The sequence below is a fragment of the Myxine glutinosa genome, chromosome 4 (assembly GCF_964187855.1).
Source record: "Myxine glutinosa chromosome 4, kmMyxGlut1.1, whole genome shotgun sequence".
In the NCBI taxonomy this organism is placed as follows: domain Eukaryota; kingdom Metazoa; phylum Chordata; class Myxini; order Myxiniformes; family Myxinidae; genus Myxine; species Myxine glutinosa.
Genome location: NC_136264.1, coordinates 186,751,418 through 186,770,737, shown reverse-complemented (window position 1 = coordinate 186,770,737; position 19,320 = coordinate 186,751,418). Strand labels below are relative to the sequence as shown.

The following is a 19,320-nucleotide window of genomic DNA, read 5'->3' as shown; positions in this document are numbered from 1 at the left end:
GCAGAACCTTCTGCATTATAAACAAGAAAGAGCAGATTTACAGACCCTCTCCAGGACATGTTTGTGTGGTGTATTTTGTGTAGTGTTTGTTTTGTGTTGTTTTAGATAAGGTTCGTTTTTATATCCAAGATGGCGACCAAACCACTGGTGCGAGATGATAATTGTAAAACTTCGCATTGATAGGGTAAGTGCTTTCCGAGGAAGATTTTATTCTGAATTATTTCCTTAAATCCAATATGGCTGCCAAACCATGTGACTGATGACGTCCTCCCCCCCCCCCCCCCCGATATTATATCCCCAAGGGAGTTGAACAAATGGTTAAAATTTCACATCGATCCGTTCAGTGTTTTCAGAGAACAATAATTTCATTTGTGAAGTTTTTGCATAAAATCCATTATGGCTGCCAGACCATGTGACATACAACTTAATGTTTTCAAAATTTATTCCCCAAGGCTAGTAGATCATGTGTGTGGAGTTTCACATCAAACTAGTAAGTCGTTCTGGAAAAATAAGATTTTTGAAAGGTTTCATTTTCAATCCAATATTGCTGCCGAACCACATGACTGATGACATCATCAATTTAATTCTCACATACAATGTTTGTGTAGATCACGCTCAATTAATTTCAAACTGATCGGATCACGCATTCTACTTGTCTAATTATGACATCATAATGAAGGCACCAATGACGTCATCATGAATGTTGGTCCCCATGGGGAGTATTTGACAATGAGCCATGTTTCAATTTTTCCATGGAGCGGTTTCGGAGATATAGAGGTGCAAAGTTTTTCGGTTGTTCGAAGATGGCGGCCGAACCACGTGACCGATGACGTCATCATTATTTGTTTCCTAAACTAATTTATTCCTAGATTAAGCTCAAGAAATTTCATCTTGATCGGATAAAGTTTTGTACTTGTCGAATTATGATGTCATAATGGAGACACCTATGACATCATCATTAACATATTTTATTCCCCATGGAGAGTTCTTTACAATGCGCCATGTCTCAATTTTTTCTATTCAGCATTTTCGGAGATATATAGGTGCAAAGTTTTTCGTTTTTTCCAAGATGGCGGCCGAACCACGTGACCAATGACGTCATTATTATTTGTTTTTTAAACTAATTTATTCCTAGATTATGCTCAAGAAATTTCATCTTGATTGAATGAAGTTTTGTACGTGTCGAATTATCGAGTTATGACTTCATAATGGAGGCCTTGAGCTGAGAGAGTTAAAAATTGGGCACAGTCTATTCCAGGGCAAGACAAATATGTGTGTAAAGTTTGGCGATTCTATGTGCAACGATGTAGACGTAGTACTGCGCACAAACAGACAGACAGACAGACAAACCAACCAATCAGCATACTTGCCGGAATCTTTTCCGGCAAGTAACAAACTGACCCAAATACAATACCCTCTCCTCTGCCGAGGGTAACAAATCGATCAGGCGATTCATGTGAAAGACTTTATTCAGATATGAAGGGCAACCAATACACACCAATGGACAACAGAAGTAAGCACCAATGGATGCCATAGTACTGCAATATATTATTTTTCACTCAAACGAAATTGCTGTTCCTAAATAAATTTAAAAGATTGGAGCATGAGTGCACGCTCCATTGAGGTTAAAATTTGTCCGAAGAACTGACAAGTACAGAGGGTCTTCAAAAGGTTCTCCAAACGAGATACTAACGAAACTCTAAGACAAGCCAATTTGTTTTTATTTGTAAATAGAAAGAAAAAGAGGCGTTTTCTTAAAAAATTTCATTCACTGCTTATTTAAATATATAAAACAAATATATAAAACAAAAACAAACAAGGTAGGAGTATGTATGTCTGTGACAACTGTGACTATTTCGTATCCCAATAACTTTATGAACGCCCAACATAACATTTTTGTACATCAATGTGAGCCATATTTGTACGGCCCTGTGCGGTTATGCAGTCGCTTTTGCACTTTTTTGTACAACATTGTGTTGTTGTTTGTACATTTGTGTTTGTACAACATTGTGCTCCACAAAGTTACGAATACCAAATCTGCATGCGTGCTTAATGGACCATCCGCTTGTATGTCCTCGTATTTTTTGGGGGTTTGAGAGACACCCAAATTTTCACAACTGTCCAAATGTACTCAGGCCAATTTTACCAACTGCAGACCCTGTTAATTGGGTCACGGATGATATTGTTAATTGAAACGACCGCAGTCATACTCAAATTCATTAACAGCCAGTCACGAGGCTTGGGGTTGTGGAAGTGAGCCCTCTTGCACACTCATCGTCGAGTGTTTCCCAGTGGACCTCGTACGGTGAAAATTGGTCTTTCTCTGCACCGACACCAGAGCTTTGCAAAAAATTCAAATCATTTTTGGTCGCCATGCTGAATAATGGGTGACATGTGTGTGTGTTTGCACGGTGGTTAGGCGATGCTTACATAAAAGGCTTTCGCAATGATGGACAACTACAGCAATGACAGTAACTAAACACAGAATTTAGGTTTTAGAGGTGAGGAGGCCGCAAACTTACACAAGCAAGCGGGATTAAATGAAACCATTATTTTTTTTGTAATTTCCTCCTTCAATTCAATAAAAGCCGATTTTGTTACTAAACCCGTCCATCAATGTTGGAACTATCAATTTCCACCCTTTCAATTAACTGACTGCTTTGTTCTTACATCATGTGTCTCGGGATCACTTTCAAATTTAATTGCAAGTCCATTAATAATTTTACGAGCTCTGTATATATGAAATTACGATATCTATATCTACACATAAAAGAATGACTGAAGGGGAATCGTTTATAATAATTATTTCAAAGCACATGTTTATCATAAGCGTATGTAATAACTAATAATTGTATGTGACAAGCAGGGTCAAGTATGTTCTAGTAAATATCCCTTCGTCTTCTCTTCCAAATGTTCGTTTCTAGCCCCCATTTCCCCACCTTTGTGTTCCAGGTGACTTCCCCCATGTAATCTGTCATGTGTTTTCCTTCATATATATTGTTATTAGTGTTCCAAACTAATCAAGATGGTACTAAGAAAGCGTACGACACTGTCCCGAGAGATATTCTGATGGCAATACAGAGATGGATGGGAGTGCCAGAGGCAGAAGTTAGGTTGGTGGAAGGGATGTACAAGGGAACGAAGGGAAGAGTTTTGGTTGATCCTGGGATGTTGGACGAGTTCGGTGTGGTTTGAGGTAGGGAAGCGCTCTCGGCCCACTCATGTTTATCATGGTGATGGAGCTGGTAAGCAGGAAGGTAAACAGGAAACATATTCTGGGGATGATATTGGATGCGGACAATCTAGTTGTGGTGGAGAGTGCGCGGAAGATGCAGGAAGTACTGGAAGGAGGCATTTGAGAAACATGGGCTGAAAATGAGCATGTAGGTGATGTGGGTTGGGCAGCAGAGAAAATAAATGAATAGCAGGGAAGGAGATCAGACAAGGAAATAGGTTTGAGTATCTGGGTGGAACAGTGACCGGGAAATGTAAGTCAGAGGCAGAGGTGCGGTGGAGGATTCAGGTGGGTATGATTGTGTGGAGGAGGGTGGAAGGTTTAATGGCAGACAGAAAGATTTCAAGGAGATTGAAAGGAAAGTTTCTGTCGTTTTGTGTGTAGCGCCGGCCTATCTTTATGGTCTGGAGATGGTGGCACTGACAGAGAGACAACAACAGAGGCTGCAGGTTTGTGAGAACAACTGAGTGAGAAAGATTGCAGGAGTGAAGAGGGTGGATAGAAGTAGGATGGATGAACTGAGAGCGGAGATTGGTGTGCAGATGGGCTTGACTGGGAGATTGGTGAAATGACAGCTGAGATGGATTGGACACTTTGTGCGGATGGGCGAAGAGAGATTGGCAAAGAGAGCGGGTAGGCTGGGGGAACAAGGTAGGAGGAAAAGAGGTAGACCGCGGTTGAGATGGGACGATTGTGTGAAGAGGAATATCAGTAAGGTGGGGGTGGATGGAGAGTGTGGAGAGAGTTGGCTGAGGTCAGAGGGGAGTGGAGGAGTATCGTGATCAAGACAGGGCAGAAGATTGGTACTATTGGACCTTACCCCTTGAAAAGGGAACAGGACGAGAACAACACATTATAACAGCCACAGCCCATTCCGGTTACGCAGTTAAAGTTCCGTGGGTCGTGTCAAAATGACCGCATCTGCCAGCTAAGTCCACAGCCCTGAGCAGGTTCCTGGACCTGTCATGTAGCAACACTCATTGGGACCATGAAATTAACCAAGTGATGTGCCGATAGATGCTTGCGACCTTCCTAATCTGGCCGACCTTCCTAATTTTTCTTATTTTGCCATCTTAGCAATGGCTTTCTTACTGCCACTCGACCTGTCAAACCTGCAGCTCGAAGTCTTCTCTTCACAGTTGAAACTGAGACTTGCTTACTTCGACCAGTGTTAAGCTGTGCTTGAAGCTGTTGTCCTGTGAGCCGCCTATCATGCAAGCTGTTGACTCTCAGAAACTTGTCTTCCGGTTCTGTTGCGGCTTTGGGTCTGCCAGACCTCTTCCTGTCAGAGTTTCCTCCAGTTTCCAAGTGCCTTTTGATGGTGGAGGAAACTGTACTCACTGACACCTTGGCTTTCTTTGCAATTTCTCTAAAGGACAGACCTAAACTTTTAAGGGTTATAATGGTCTGTCTGTCTTCCTTTGTTAATTGCCTTTTTCTCACCATTATGATAGCAATATACTACTTCCTGCAGTGCAATATTGTCCAAATAATGCTTCAGAGGGTGTAATAACAGTCTGTTCAAACACTGCTTTTATACAGACAGGTGGTTTGTAATCAAGTAATCAGCAGAGGTTGGGACACCTGTAGGAATTGTTTGCATCAACTTCCCAAACAATATTTGATTTCCATTGTAGAAAGAATGCCACGAGTGTGTTCGGTGGTTATATCTGCAAAAGGTGGCTACTTTGCTGAGTCAAAAATTTAAATTAAATTTTTTTAAACAAAATGATTCAATGATTTCTTTTTTATCTCCAATGGTTTATTTGGTCTATGCTTAATTTCAGAGTACATTGAGACATTGAACTGCGTAAATTTCAATAAAAACTTGAAAAATTGAGATGTTCTCAAACTTTTGACCGGTAGTGTGTATATATATATATATATATATAAAGATGCAAGAAGGCTGTCAGATGCTTGTGATTGGCAGGTGGTGGCAGACCTAAAGCCACAATTGGTATTCCCAGAGGAGTTCTGTATGACAAGGTTGCGGCCTGACATTGTCATTTGATCAGGTACAACAAGACAGGTCATCTTAGGGGAATTGTCTGTACCTTGGGAAGAGAACATGGAGGAGGTGCACGAGAGGAAGAGAGGAAAGTATAGTGAGCTGGAGGAACCGGGATTCGTCCCAGTATTACTCGGGGAATTGTATTAGAATTGTATTGTATTAGGTATTCCCCCGGGTATTGTGTCCCGGCCTGGAGGAACCGGGATCGGGGATAAAAGCGGACAAAGCTTGGGGTCGATTGGCGTCACTTGAGAATGGGTCTGCTCTTGCGTATTACTTAAATTAGCAGAGTAAATCTAGTTTACTTTTTGGTTGGAAGCGCCTTTCTTCTTTAAAAAAAAAAAATTGTATGCAGTTTAACCTCGATTTAACGGACTAATAGTGAGGAACGGGTATCCGTCAATCCAGAAATTCCGTTAAATTGAATGGTTATTTCTGAATGGTAATAAACACCCTACCGTGCATAATGGACATTATTAAACAGTTATACAGTACATATATGTAATAAAAACACTGTCTTGCGTAATACAATTCCCAATACAATTGTCCTAATATTACCGGGGGAATACCGGTCCCGGTGGAGTTCGTCACCCTCGGTGAATGGATGTGGATGGCGCGAAGGGAATTCTCTTCCCAACTACTCTTATGACATTAACTCACTGACACTACCCGGGGTCATACCCTGCTAATAGAGCATGGAGGTGCCGGGAGAAGGGTTGGCGAGTTTCGTTTCAGCCGTTTGAGGTGGGGTGTAGAGGGTATATTGGCAATTCCTTTTCTGCATTTCTTGCTCGGCTTGGAGTGTGTGAGACAGAAAGAAGGAGGATGTGTGACAAGGTGGCCCAGGTTACCTTGAAAGGCTCATTTTGTATTTGGAGGAAGTTTATGGAGGCATGTCGAACGGTGTAGGTTGAGGTTGCGGAATAGAAATGGAGGTGTGTGTGTGTGTGTGTGTGTGTGTGTGTGTGTGTGTGTGTGTGTGTGTGTGTGTGTGTGTGTGTGTGTGTGTGTGTGTGTGTTGCAGGAGTGGGTCATGAGTGGGTGTGGTTTTGCATGAATGGTTTTGCATGTTTGCATGAGTGGTGCATGTTGGTATTTAAGGGTAGGTGGTTGGTTGGTGTTGTGTGTGTATGTGTGTGGATGTGTGTATGAATGATCTGGTGTGTTTTGTTGGTGAGTGGTGAAGGGTATAAAGGTGGGTGTTTGAGTGTTCCACCATGTTTGTTTGGTGCTGTGGATTCTGGATGTGGAGGTGTTGTTGTTGTAGTCTGCGTTCGCCCTGGCTGGGGTGGGGGTATGTACGCATCCAGATGTAGTTGCTGCATGTGGATGTGTATGTGCCCCTGCTGGCCCACCTTAGCTGACCGAGTGACCGTATCGAGATTGAAGGGCCGAAACGGGATGATGCTGAGGACCTCGACTGAGGACCCTGTCAGTGCGGCACACTTGTGACCAGGTGTGTTTTGAAATTATATATATTGTTGCGGTTGCGGTGCGCGAACCAACGACTCGGAGCCGATACAGCATCAACGTGTACAACAAAAATGCACATAATTAAAAATTGCATGAATATCAATATTTTATTTATATATTTGTGTGTATACATGGGTACTTTGCAGTATAATTTTGAAATCTGCAGTATAATCTGCAGTATAAGTAATCAACGTCGTATTTCGAGCATCGTTTCGGCTTCCATGGAGGTCTTAGACCTCCGGCTAAGAGTGATATGTGCTACCACAGTCCAACAACTTCCAAAAGGTACCAATAATATTGTCCAGGCCATCTTCGGATATCTGTGTGGATACATTAGGAACTCGATTTAACGGATTACGGATTTCGGATTTAACGGACAAAAATAAAAAGCAGTGGACGCCGTCGCAAATTTATATGAGCGTCTATTAAATTCGCAAATATACTGATAAAAGGTGCTGGGGGACGGGCATGAGCGTCTGCATGGTTGTTGCGGCCCATTTCGTTGCCGACCATCTTCCGAGTCAGATTGTTGGGGTTAGGGTGAGTACCTCCACCCCATCCCCCTTTATGACATCATAAATTCTAACCAAGAAATGCAACCTTATCTATATATATAAAACACAGTTTGTGTGTGTGTGTGTGTGTGTGTAATGTTACCGATAGACTCCTAAACGGAGAGGCTTACGTGCTTGATATTTGGCATAGACATGGCCATTGAGCCTGGGACGAACATGGCCGAACTCAAAATATTTGACGATCCATATTTTTTATTCATATTTACCTCAGCGCATTTCAGCGCACGGAATCAACGGAATCAGAGCAGGTGGGCGCTGATTCGCTCAGAGCGATCACGTGATGATGCTATGACGCGATGAACGCTATGACGCTATGAACGATATGACGCTATGGACGCTATGAACGCTATGACGCTATGAAAAAAAAAATCGCTATGACGCTCAGAGCTCGCTCAGAGCGATCACGTGATGATGCTATGATGCTATGAACGCTATGACGCTATGAACGATATGACGCTATGAACGATATGACGCTATGAACGCTATGACGCTATGAACGCTATGACGCTATGAACGATATGACGCTATGAACGCTATGACGCTATGAACGCTATGAGAAAAAAAATCGCTATGACGCTATGAAACGCTATGACCGATATGACGCTATGAACGATATGACGCTATGACGCTATGGAAAAAAAAATCGCTGTGACGCTATGAAACGCTATGAAACGCTATGACGCTATGAACGATATGACGCTATGAACGATATGACGCTATGAACGCTATTACGCTATGAACGCTATGACGCTATGAAAAAAAAAATCGCTATGACGCTATGAAACGCTATGAACGCTATGAACGCTATGACGCTATGACGCTATGACAAAAAAAATCGCTCACTTTGCCAAGGGGCTCGCTCCCCCTCCCCTCCCCCGCCCGGCAATGCCGGGTACTTCTGCTAGTTATGAATATTTTTGCCAGTTTGGGTCGATTATAATAGGGAAGCAACATCAAAGGAGGACTCAGTTCAAGTTTGATGCTTTATTCAAGCCTGCTGCTGCCACTGCTTCTATTCTCTGAGTATTCTGAGTCACCACTACCAATCAAGCAAAACCCACTTCAATAAACCACAAATGGTGAGTACAGTAAAGTACTGCACTGTATATACTTATTTAATTCCCATTTCATGCTTGTTACCTTCGCAAAAGCGGAAGGTTATGTTTTGATCGCTGTGTATTTATTTGTATGTCTGTGTGTGTGTATGTTAATCGCATAACTCAAAAAGTATTCAACCGAATTGCATGAAATTTGGTGGGATGATTGGTTATTATACGGGACACATTTGATTAGATTTTGGGAAACAGATTTGCTCAAATTCTGACTATTTTTAACTCGATCGTATTTCACTCAAAGTTATGAGCGACTGAAGAAGAAGATGTCCATCCAGGACGTCATCACTATAACGCGATCTCCCGCGATCATTTCAACCTAAAAAAAAATTATAATTGCAGATTTGTCAAGAGATGAGGCATATTAACAAACGAATGAAACAGATTTGCTCAAATTCTGACTATTTTTAACTCGATCGTATTTCACTCAAAGTTATGAGCGACTGAAGAAGAGGATGTCCATCCAAGACGTCATCACTATAACGCGATCTCCCGCAATCATTTCAACCTCAAATGAAATTCAAATTGCAGATTTGTCAATCGGGGAGGCATATTAACAGACGAATGAAACAGATTTGCTCAAATTCTGATTTTTAAAAATCGATCGCATTTCACATAAAGTTTCACATCGCATACACTCCCATGCCAAGTACAGAACAGTAGCTGCGGCGAAGGTATGCGCTCTACCGAGTGCCCGGATTCTAGTTTTCTTCTGTTTATTTCTTATTTGAGTGTTTTTATTACATATATGTACTGTATAACTGTTTAATAATGTCCATTATGCACGGTAGGGTGTTTATTACCATTCAGAAATAACCATTCAATTTAACGGAATTTCTGGATTGACGGATACCCGTTCCTCACTGTTAAATCTGTTATTAGTTACTCACTCACTCACACACACACACACACACAAACCTCACTGTTAAAGTTCTGTTAAATCGAGGTTAAACTGCATACATTTTTTTTTAATTTTTTTTTTAAAGAAGAAAGGCGCTCCCAACCAAAAAGTAAACTAGATTTACTCTGCTAATTTAAGTAATACGCAAGAGCAGACCCATTCTCAAGTGACGCCAATCGACCCCAAGCTTTGTCCGCTTTTATCCCCGATGTGACCGCTCATTTCAAATGTCAAATGGAGGAGTGTTTGTATTTTGCCAAAGCAAAAGCAAACAAACGTCAAAATCGCATCACTGATGGGATGCTCTGATCTTTTTATTACTTACAGTACCACGTGATCTGATGTTGTTTGTGTGATCTGGTGTGATTTATGTGATCTGGTATCATACAAAACACCTCACACAAACTCCAACAATCACACAACCCACACCTCATCACATCCAACCCGGACACTAAACAATTTTTTAGACCTCGGCATGCACTGTTCTGTGTCAAAATCACTTTCTGAATAAACATTCCAATTTATTTTAAGAAACGTTTTCCCACCTTTTAACTTTCACGCACAAACACCTCCAGCTTTGGCTTTCATTTGGGTGATCCTTGGGGAACGTAATAGTAAAAGAATGCAGTATAATTAATCAACGTCGTAATTCGAGCATCGTTTCGGCATTCATGGAGGTCTTAGATCTCCGGCTAAGAGTGATATGTGCCACCACAGTCCTCTGATGAGACTATATAGAAAGACATAAGTAGCCCTGCAGATGCCATCCTAGTTTGGAGGTGATGTGGTGATTTACATTTGCGCATGATGTCAGCAACATGTCATATTCAGTCAGGAAAGCCGTTTTTGTTGAAATTTATCTTGCCTGACTGCACACCATCTCCTAACTTGTACTCAGAAGAGCAGAGACAATATGTTAGCGTGGGAGACATTGCTTGTTGCTAACAGGACATGCATCATTAGCTGTTATTGGACTCTATATGCCTCATCTGCCTCATCAACTTAGCGGGTTTATATATATAGATTATATACTGTATATATATATACATATACATATATATACATATACCGCCAGTAAGGTGTCCCATACAGCTACTGCAAACTCCGACTTTGGAGCATCGCTCTGAACTCTACCCTGTCCCGCTATTCCCAAAAGTCTTTCACAACATCCACTCAACAGTCCCTCTTGTCCAATCCCACATCTCTCCCTGCTGTCTTTAACTCCTCATCAAATCTGATCACTTCATGGTTGAGAGTTGTTTTCCTCGTCTGCTTTCCTCATAGCTTCAAACTTGACCCTTGATTGCTAAGCTCAACCATGATACTTGATGCACCTTTTTCAATATATCAGGATGTTGAAGTGAAAAGATTTGATGATCGGGTCTCCCTTTTCAGTGAATCTCTATTTTTCTCAAATTTCATTTAAATTTTCCTTTCATGCCCTGTGATGTAGCCGCACTCGGATTGTTACGACGGCCTTTAAATCTTTGCATCAAGTCCACTTTGAGTCTGCATTGAACAGGTAGGCGCTTTGACTTTGCTTCCACCTGCCCTTTGTGAAGTTTAACCCGTTTGCCAAAATATATTTCCATCAATTACATTATATTTTCATTTTTTTGGCTATATATTTGCATCAATTACTTTATCATTGTGGCTGCAAAGACACGACTCGCGCAGAATGAGGTAATGAGCAATGTCTCCTCTCCGCAGATATTGAAGCCGGAGTTGTTTGTATATTTTGCATTTGCACAGCTGTAAATTTAGCGAATTAAATCACTTTACTCTCACAACGTATCATACACGAGACCATCAATTGCTCTTAACAAATGCCAGTGCACCGTTGCTGCTGGGATTTCACACAAGAAAAATTACTTGTGCCTGAACTGAAGGGGAAAATTGAAATCGCAGCTGTCGGAAAGTTTCGTTTGAAATCCCACCTGAAACAGTATATGCCACCAATTGGTGAAAGCAATTGGTTTTCCGTGCTGATCTCGGGTGTGACGTGCAGCCGAGCTGATGTGATGGTATGTACATGGAATATGGCTCTACCTCCTTTTGGTTAACCTAATCTGGTTGAAGATGCCTGTAGATGCCTAGTGGCACAGAGAGTTTATTAACATGAAATTATAATAACACATGCACCTGAAAAGGATCTTCACTGCAAGAGGAGGCAATTGGGCCCATCAGGCCTGTGCAATGGTTGCGAGCCGATACCTTTTTGTCTGTGCTCTCGATGTCCAACTTTTTTTTAAGTGCTGAGTGTCAAGCAAGGAAGCAGCACGTACCGTTTTCCATCTTTGGTATGACTCGGCCGGGATTTGAACTGCCGACGTCCCAGACTCAGAGCTGAAACTCCAATCATTACACCACCGCATCTGGTTAACTTGACTATGAGTGATGAATTTCTGTTTGCTGCTAAGTTGTCTGTTGCTGCATATTGTCTATATAGAGAACATTCCTACTCCCTCATCACCCATCACCACCCCCACGTATGCCAGGCCTCCATGGAAAGAAAATGTAGATGGAGGGTGATGTCATAGTCCATTCTAAAGCTCTACAGATTAAAACCGAAATATGAAACAGAAATGCAAACTAACATTCCTCGAAAGCAGATTTCAGGCCTATCGATTATAATTCTAATAAATGACAAAGAAAGTCCACTGTTCTGCTTCTGTCGCTCCGGGTGCATCATTATGTGAAAGCTCAACCAGGCACGTGGTGGTGAAGCGAAGCACAATGAATTGGTCACGTTAATAAGCACATCTGCAACTTCTGTCTGAACTCCTTCCTGTCCCATCCACGGCGACGCCACATAGCCTGGATATAGCTTTAGCATTCCATTATAATATAGGGCTGGCAAGATGGTCTACACTCTACAGGTATGCACACATGCCTCTTAGCTGTCTGGCCTTGATTTGAATCCGACCCAGATATAAACTCTTATGGTTATGCAAGACCTAATGGTTGTTATGCAAGTCCAACAAAGTTTTGCAAGACCGAAAGGGCCTTCGCACTTTCTCAGACGTCAATCCTTGCTGAGCCTGTCCTTGCAAATTGCTTCAGCTTCGACATGAATTTTTGTCCTGCTCGTTGGGTGTTTGTTCCTCTCTTGCATGTTTGTCTCAATTATCTCCCAGCTTCCTGGAGTGTACGTTGGCTGTTGGAAAAAGATTCAACCAAGACATTGTCTGCCTTTCTCGGATCACTGTCGAGGCAGCAAAAGCTTGCTCGAATTCCTCCGGACCTGCACCAGACTGCTTTGTATCCAGGTGCACCAAAATAAACATCCACAAGGAATGATCTAAAATAGAGCATGCACACCCAGCTCCACCTGTCATTGTGGGAAAGAAAATACTCTTCTTATGCATATCCATGTATCCGCAAATTGGTCTGCTATGGCTGACCATATGAGAAATCTCACGTGATGTTGTCACGATGATAAATGTTGCTCTGTGATATCACTCTGTGCTAGGCAAGACGTTTGAGGCCTTGTTTGTTCTATTATCTAGTGATGGCTCCTGGCACACATGGTGGAACGTCTTCGATATAACCACACACTCTTATAAAGTTTTCAGTACAGCATTTGCTCATAGATACGGATGCGTCAAACAATCGTTCGCTTTGCAAAGAGGACCACAATAATGCAATTTATTTATTATACAAGCTGAGATGAAGTGCTGCGTACAATACGTAGTTTGATTGCTCAAATCATACGAGATGTAGCATTGTGAACTCACAAAAGAGCTGAAACAATGACATCACCACAGCCAAACACAACGTATGACATCACAATGAGTTTTATGATATTCTTATGCATGTCCTGTTTTTCCCCTTTAATCCACTCCTGTCCTGCTTCTTGCTCATATTTTATTTCAGTTTCACATTTGTTTTTGCTTTTATTTTGCCTCATTATGATTTTCACTCTTTGGCGTTACAGTAGCGGTGGCTCTCGAGGCCGTGCAAGATGCCACCATTTTTATGCCGTTGCCGGAGGCATTATGTTTTCAGGTTGTCCATCCGGCTGTCCGTCCGTCCGTCTGTGATAGGGTTTTCGTTACCGCGATAACTTGAGAACGGCTAAAGGGATCTTATTCAAACTTGGTGCAGATATGTATAATGAGGTAAAGATGAATTGATTAGATTTTGGTGTCAAGAGGTCAGAGCTCAAAGTCTGTAATAGGTCAATAACTTGAGAACGGCTGAAGTGATCCAATTCAAACTTGGTACAGGTATGTATAATGTTGTAAAGATTAACTGATTAGATTTTTTGGGTCCTGAGGTAAAAGGCCAAAGGTCAGAGGTCATGTCAGGTGAGAACTTGTGAACAGCTGAAGGGATTTAAATTAAAACTTGGTACAGGTATGTATAATGATGTAAACATGAACGGATTAAATTCCGGGGTCAATATGTCAAAGGTCAGAGGTCATGTCAGGTAAAAATGTGCTAACTTGGGCACGGCTGAATGGATTTAAATCAAACTTGATAGAAGTGTTATAATGATGTAATAATGTGGGTGGAGGCATATCAGGTGACGTCATGACGCTGAAGAGTGCCGTTCTAGTTTAATCTTCATTTACATGCTAGTCTTTTGTTTTAGCATCGGAGTGGGATCCCATCCCTGATTGTTCCCCCTCGTCAAAAACAGAACTGCTTCAGTCTGAAGATGTGAAAGGAGTGATTCTTCTTCTTCTTCATCTTTTGTTTTAATTTTGTTACTCAATAAACTAAAGAGTTCAGAGAACACCTTACCCCACACAGTGTTGAAATATGTAATTCAATTTAAATAAATCATAATTTTAAAGGCCGTATTAAAAACATTCCTTAAATTTATTGCTGTAGATGCAGTATCTTATACACCACCTTATTTAACATATTACATTCGTTCTTTGTGCCTATTGTTTGTGTCCTTTATGACTTCCCCAAAAACAGTAAGTTTACTACTTGGAATGATTTTCAATTTCGTTTCACTGCCAGACAGGCAGACAGACTAAAAAAATTATCTGACTTCTTATCACACATGTGCAATCAAATTGAATTCAGAACCAAAGGACTGCCAAACGACAGGTTTTTTTTCCAATTAGTGTTCAAAATATAACATTCAATTTAAATAAATTTGTTCCTCAATCATAAACTGACGTTTGTGGATGGACGGACAGACAGAAGTGAACTAATTGCTTAACTATGCTTTTCACTTCACATGTGCAGGGGTAAAGAGAGAAAGACGTCAGGGTATAAAATATAAAATGTCGATAATGTTAATTTGAAATGAAAAACAATATTTCCAAAGTGACATGCTTATGGTATGTGTATACATAGAACATTTATATTACACAAAAAAGAGTTCACAATAGAACAACAAAAGGTAAGCCCAAACTACCCAATACCCATGGTCAGTAATGTATGACTAAATCTTAAAGTCTTGGCTTCACATTTTTCTTTGGGGGTTGTTGTGTTTGGTAATGCGAAGGATTCTCCATCACTTTGTCTCTGTCTGTCTGTCTGAATGTCTCTCATAATAAAGGATCAAAACGTCGGTGATTAACATAATTTTACTCTTACATACTGATGCAACTCGAAGCCACAATTGCAGGAAAGAAAAATCACAAAACTGTCCGTAAATTATCGGAAAATAAACTAGAAAGCATTTGAAAATGCAAAGCCTGTCCGCATCCGCTTTGCATTCAGATTTCTTCTTCTTCCATATGCTAAACATGATGAAAACGGATAAAAATAAATAAATAAAATTGACTATTTTAGGCGACCTTGACCTTTCGACCCCAAAAGGAAAAGCCTTTTGATCTAAGAAAAAGAAAAAGCAATCAGGTTCTAGCTTTTGATTGGTGAACCAATTTAGTGACCCAATATTCAAATTCTTAAAATTTCAGGTCATTCCGATGAAAATGGACAACTTTATGCGATGCTGACCTTTGACCTTTTGAGAAAATTATTCATTTGTCTTCTCCATATTTTCATAATAACGCTTATTTGAAAATTTTATGACAAAAATTGAAATGGTAAAAAAAAGTTACGGTCCGGACAGACAGACAGACAGACAGAAGTGATTGCAAAACCTGTCTCCCTCTGCACGGGGGCCGGGATATACAGAAACGAAAAGTTGACTGCTGGAGTTTCACTTTCTCTACACCCCAGGATTTGCTTGCAGTCTGCAAGCATGCCCCGTTAGTATTTGATTAAATGAATTGTGAAATAACTTTAAATATTTGATCAAGTGGATGTTTGTGCTTCCTTTTTGCAAACAGTTAAATAAATAAGGTAAATCAGGAATGAGTGATCAGATTGAGCTCTTTATTTAACGGCTTCAGTTGTAGTAATTGTTAAGGTAAAAAAGGTGAAAAGTTATGAAATAAAACCATTGTTTATTCGAATGAGTTGCTCGGAAATGCTAAAAGAGGGATTCATGATTTCAAGTCAAAGACAAATCGGTGGAACTGTTAATCGGTTAATCACATGTTAATCTTAATGTTAATCACATGTTAATTGTTAATTAACATGTTAATTAATGTGAATTAATGTTAATCACATGTTAATCGGTGGAACTGCAACTGATAAAACAAAATCAAAACAATAATTGTCCTATTCTTGTAGCTGTTTACAGGTTGCCCGCCATTAACAGAGTGAATTTGAGTTATCCCGTTAAGTTAGCGTCTTCCATTGTGATACAATAATTAAAATTAGATTCGGAACGATTTACGTAATTAACATATTGTGAGAGATAGTGAGTTCATGTGTGGTCTGGGTTCAATTACAGAGCCATATGATAAACACACAACAGTACAGGACGTACAAGTCATTTCGCACACTTTTTTAGGTGATGACGAAGGCACACCTAACTGAGAAGACAAAACGCAGCTGCGAAGCATAAATTCCTTTTCCAGAAAAACGAAATTCCGTCACTCCGAGCCTCTTGCCCTGATAGTTTAAAGACCAGTCCAAGTAAGCCACACCCCACTCGCTTTCTTCGGTGGCGTTTTTGTGCTGCTGTCCTGTGTCGTGATATCATTACAGCAACACAAAAACGCAGGCAATAGTAAAATAATTACCTATTTGGACATTTTTGATAATTAATTTTGGCAATGCCCTCTGTATAAATCCATCATTTTTCGAATGTCTGGCCTTGTGTCTGCGTTCAACTTACTGGGACAAAGCGATCCTTCTTTCTGTCTGGATTTTTCAGCAATGTTGATTGTGAATACAGCGTAAATACGTATTGATTAAAACATGCTCTGAATGTTTGTTATAACCCGCCTCTTGTAATAAAATGACCAGACGAGGTGGTGTAATGATTAGAGCATGTACTCAAAGAGTCTGGGAGGTCGGCGGTTCAAACCCTGCCCGAGTCACACCAAAGACTTGGAAAATGGTACAGTCCGCTTCCTTGCTTAAGAGCATTTAAAAGGATAAGAGCTCAGACAATCCCCATAAGTTCGCATCTATGTAACACTTGCCATTGTACATTGTCTGTAAACAATAAACCATCCTTATTACTTATTACTTCAATAAACCTTATTACTTCCTACCATCCACTGCACATAATGTTTAAATTATAAAACCCACAGACACCTCTCTAATCACTCCTTCTTAAAACCGAGAAACAGCAGCTCCCATGGGGAGAGATTGTGCATGTGCAAGATCATGTGACCTGCCATTGTCTTCAGTCACGTGACCCTCTGTCAGCAGAGTGAGGCAAAATGGGCTGACTTTTTTATGGATATGTTCATTACGGACATGTACATACGGTTTTGTGATGTTCCTGAAATATTGGCTTCAGTTTACATGAGCATGCAAAATTTCGACTTTCTAACTCACGTAGAAAGTACGAAATAGTTATATCAGTGAATAAGTGAGTGATTACAAAGAGCTTTATGTACTATATATATATATATATATATATATATATGATTGATATACTCTATATTATGCATATGTACACACACACACACACACTCCAACTCCAACTCGTGGAAATCTATGAGAGACTTCCTTTTGTGTCGTGATGCATCGTAACATACTTTAGAGATTTCCCACTTTTCCCTTTCTCCTTTTGCACAGACACACACTTCCTTGTCAGAAGGAAGATGATGTGCAACGGCTTTCGATTCTCCCTCGTTAACTTTTTAATTGGCCCGTCGGCTTCACACCAGGAACCTCCACAACTATTCATCTCACTCGACTACCTCCTGTTTCATCCCCTGCTTCCAAAATTCACCCACCCCAACATCCATCCTGCTGCCATCCCTCCACCCCTACTTCTTCTGTCTAACACCCTCAGCAGCCCCAGATCATTCATCGATGCAGTAAAATATTCAGCTGCTCATTATGTCATCAGCAGACTCGTTTATTTATACTGACGAGTTATTATTAATTTATTATTATTATTTCGCATACTTGAGTGATGCTTCGTAAGAGCATGAGAACTTATATGAACACAACAAGACATCAAGCTTAACTCTCCACATAATCCCTTCTCTCTCTCTCTCTCTCTCTCTCTCTCTCTCTGAACACATTTTTTACAGCATTGGAGGCCTTCGTTTTCAATATTTAAATTCATTCATTACATCCACAGTCTATTACATCATGCTTAATGACATTCATGGACCTCCGTCCCCTTCTTTCGCAATTTATGGAGAAAATATGTTAATGAAAATCATTAAATCAGTTATGCATTTATGACTGACGCACATCTTTTCATCATTGGTGTCTCTTCCTTTTCAAGACTGTCTTTGTCTTTCCCTCGCGGTCCCCATGTGCTGTCTTTGTCTTTCCCTCGCGGTCCCCATGTGCTGTTTTTGTCTTTCCCTCGCGGTCCCCATGTACTGTCTTTGTCTTTCCCTCGCGGTCCCCATGTGCTGTTTTTGTCTTTCCCTCGCGGTCCCTATGTGCTGTCTTTGTCTTTCCCTCGCGGTCCCCATGTGCTGTTTTTGTCTTTCCCTCGCGGTCCCCATGTACTGTCTTTCCCTCGCGGTCCCCATGTACTGTCTTTGTCTTTCCCTCGTGGTCCCTATGTGCTGTCTTTGTCTTTCCCTCGCGGTCCCCATGTACTGTCTTTGTCTTTCCCTCGCGGTCCCTATGTGCTGTCTTTGTCTTTCCCTCGCGGTCCCTATGTGCTGTCTTTGTCTTTCCCTCGCGGTCCCCATGTGCTGTTTTTGTCTTTCCCTCGCGGTCCCCATGTACTGTCTTTCCCTCGCGGTCCCCATGTACTGTCTTTCCCTCGCGGTCCCCATGTACTGTCTTTGTCTTTCCCTCGCGGTCCCCATGTGCTGTTTTTGTCTTTCCCTCGCGGTCCCCATGTACTGTCTTTGTCTTTCCCTCGCGGTCCCCATGTACTGTCTTTCCCTCGCGGTCCCCATGTACTGTCTTTGTCTTTCCCTCGCGGTCCCCATGTGCTGTTTTTGTCTTTCCCTCGCGGTCCCCATGTACTGTCTTTGTCTTTCCCTCGCGGTCCCTATGTGCTGTCTTTGTCTTTCCCTCGCGGTCCCCATGTGCTGTCTTTGTCTTTCCCTCGTGGTCCCCATGTACTGTCTTTGTCTTTCCCTCGCGGTCCCCATGTGCTGTTTTTGTCTTTCCCTCGCGGTCCCCATGTACTGTCTTTCCCTCGCGGTCCCCATGTACTGTCTTTCCCTCGCGGTCCCCATGTACTGTCTTTGTCTTTCCCTCGCGGTCCCCATGTGCTGTTTTTGTCTTTCCCTCGCGGTCCCCATGTGCTGTTTTTGTCTTTCCCTCGCGGTCCCCATGTGCTGTCTTTGTCTTTCCCTCGCGGTCCCTATGTGCTGTCTTTGTCTTTCCCTCGCGGTCCCCATGTGCTGTTTTTGTCTTTCCCTCGCGGTCCCCATGTACTGTCTTTCCCTCGCGGTCCCCATGTACTGTCTTTGTCTTTCCCTCGCGGTTGTCAGCTCTTTCACGAGCCTCGATTCAGTATAGAAAAAAAAAAAAAAAAAAAAAAAAATTCAATCGGCGTTAAATCCCAGAACTATGCAACCCAGAAACGGTTATGC

General features: G+C 41.5%; 1 protein-coding gene across 1 annotated transcript in view; it reads right to left on the bottom strand.

Moving 5' to 3' along the window:
- The window catches only part of LOC137425574 (forkhead box protein P4-like), a 224,255-nt gene that overhangs the window by 109,238 nt on the left and 95,697 nt on the right, over positions 1-19,320 (bottom strand). The window lies entirely within an intron of this gene.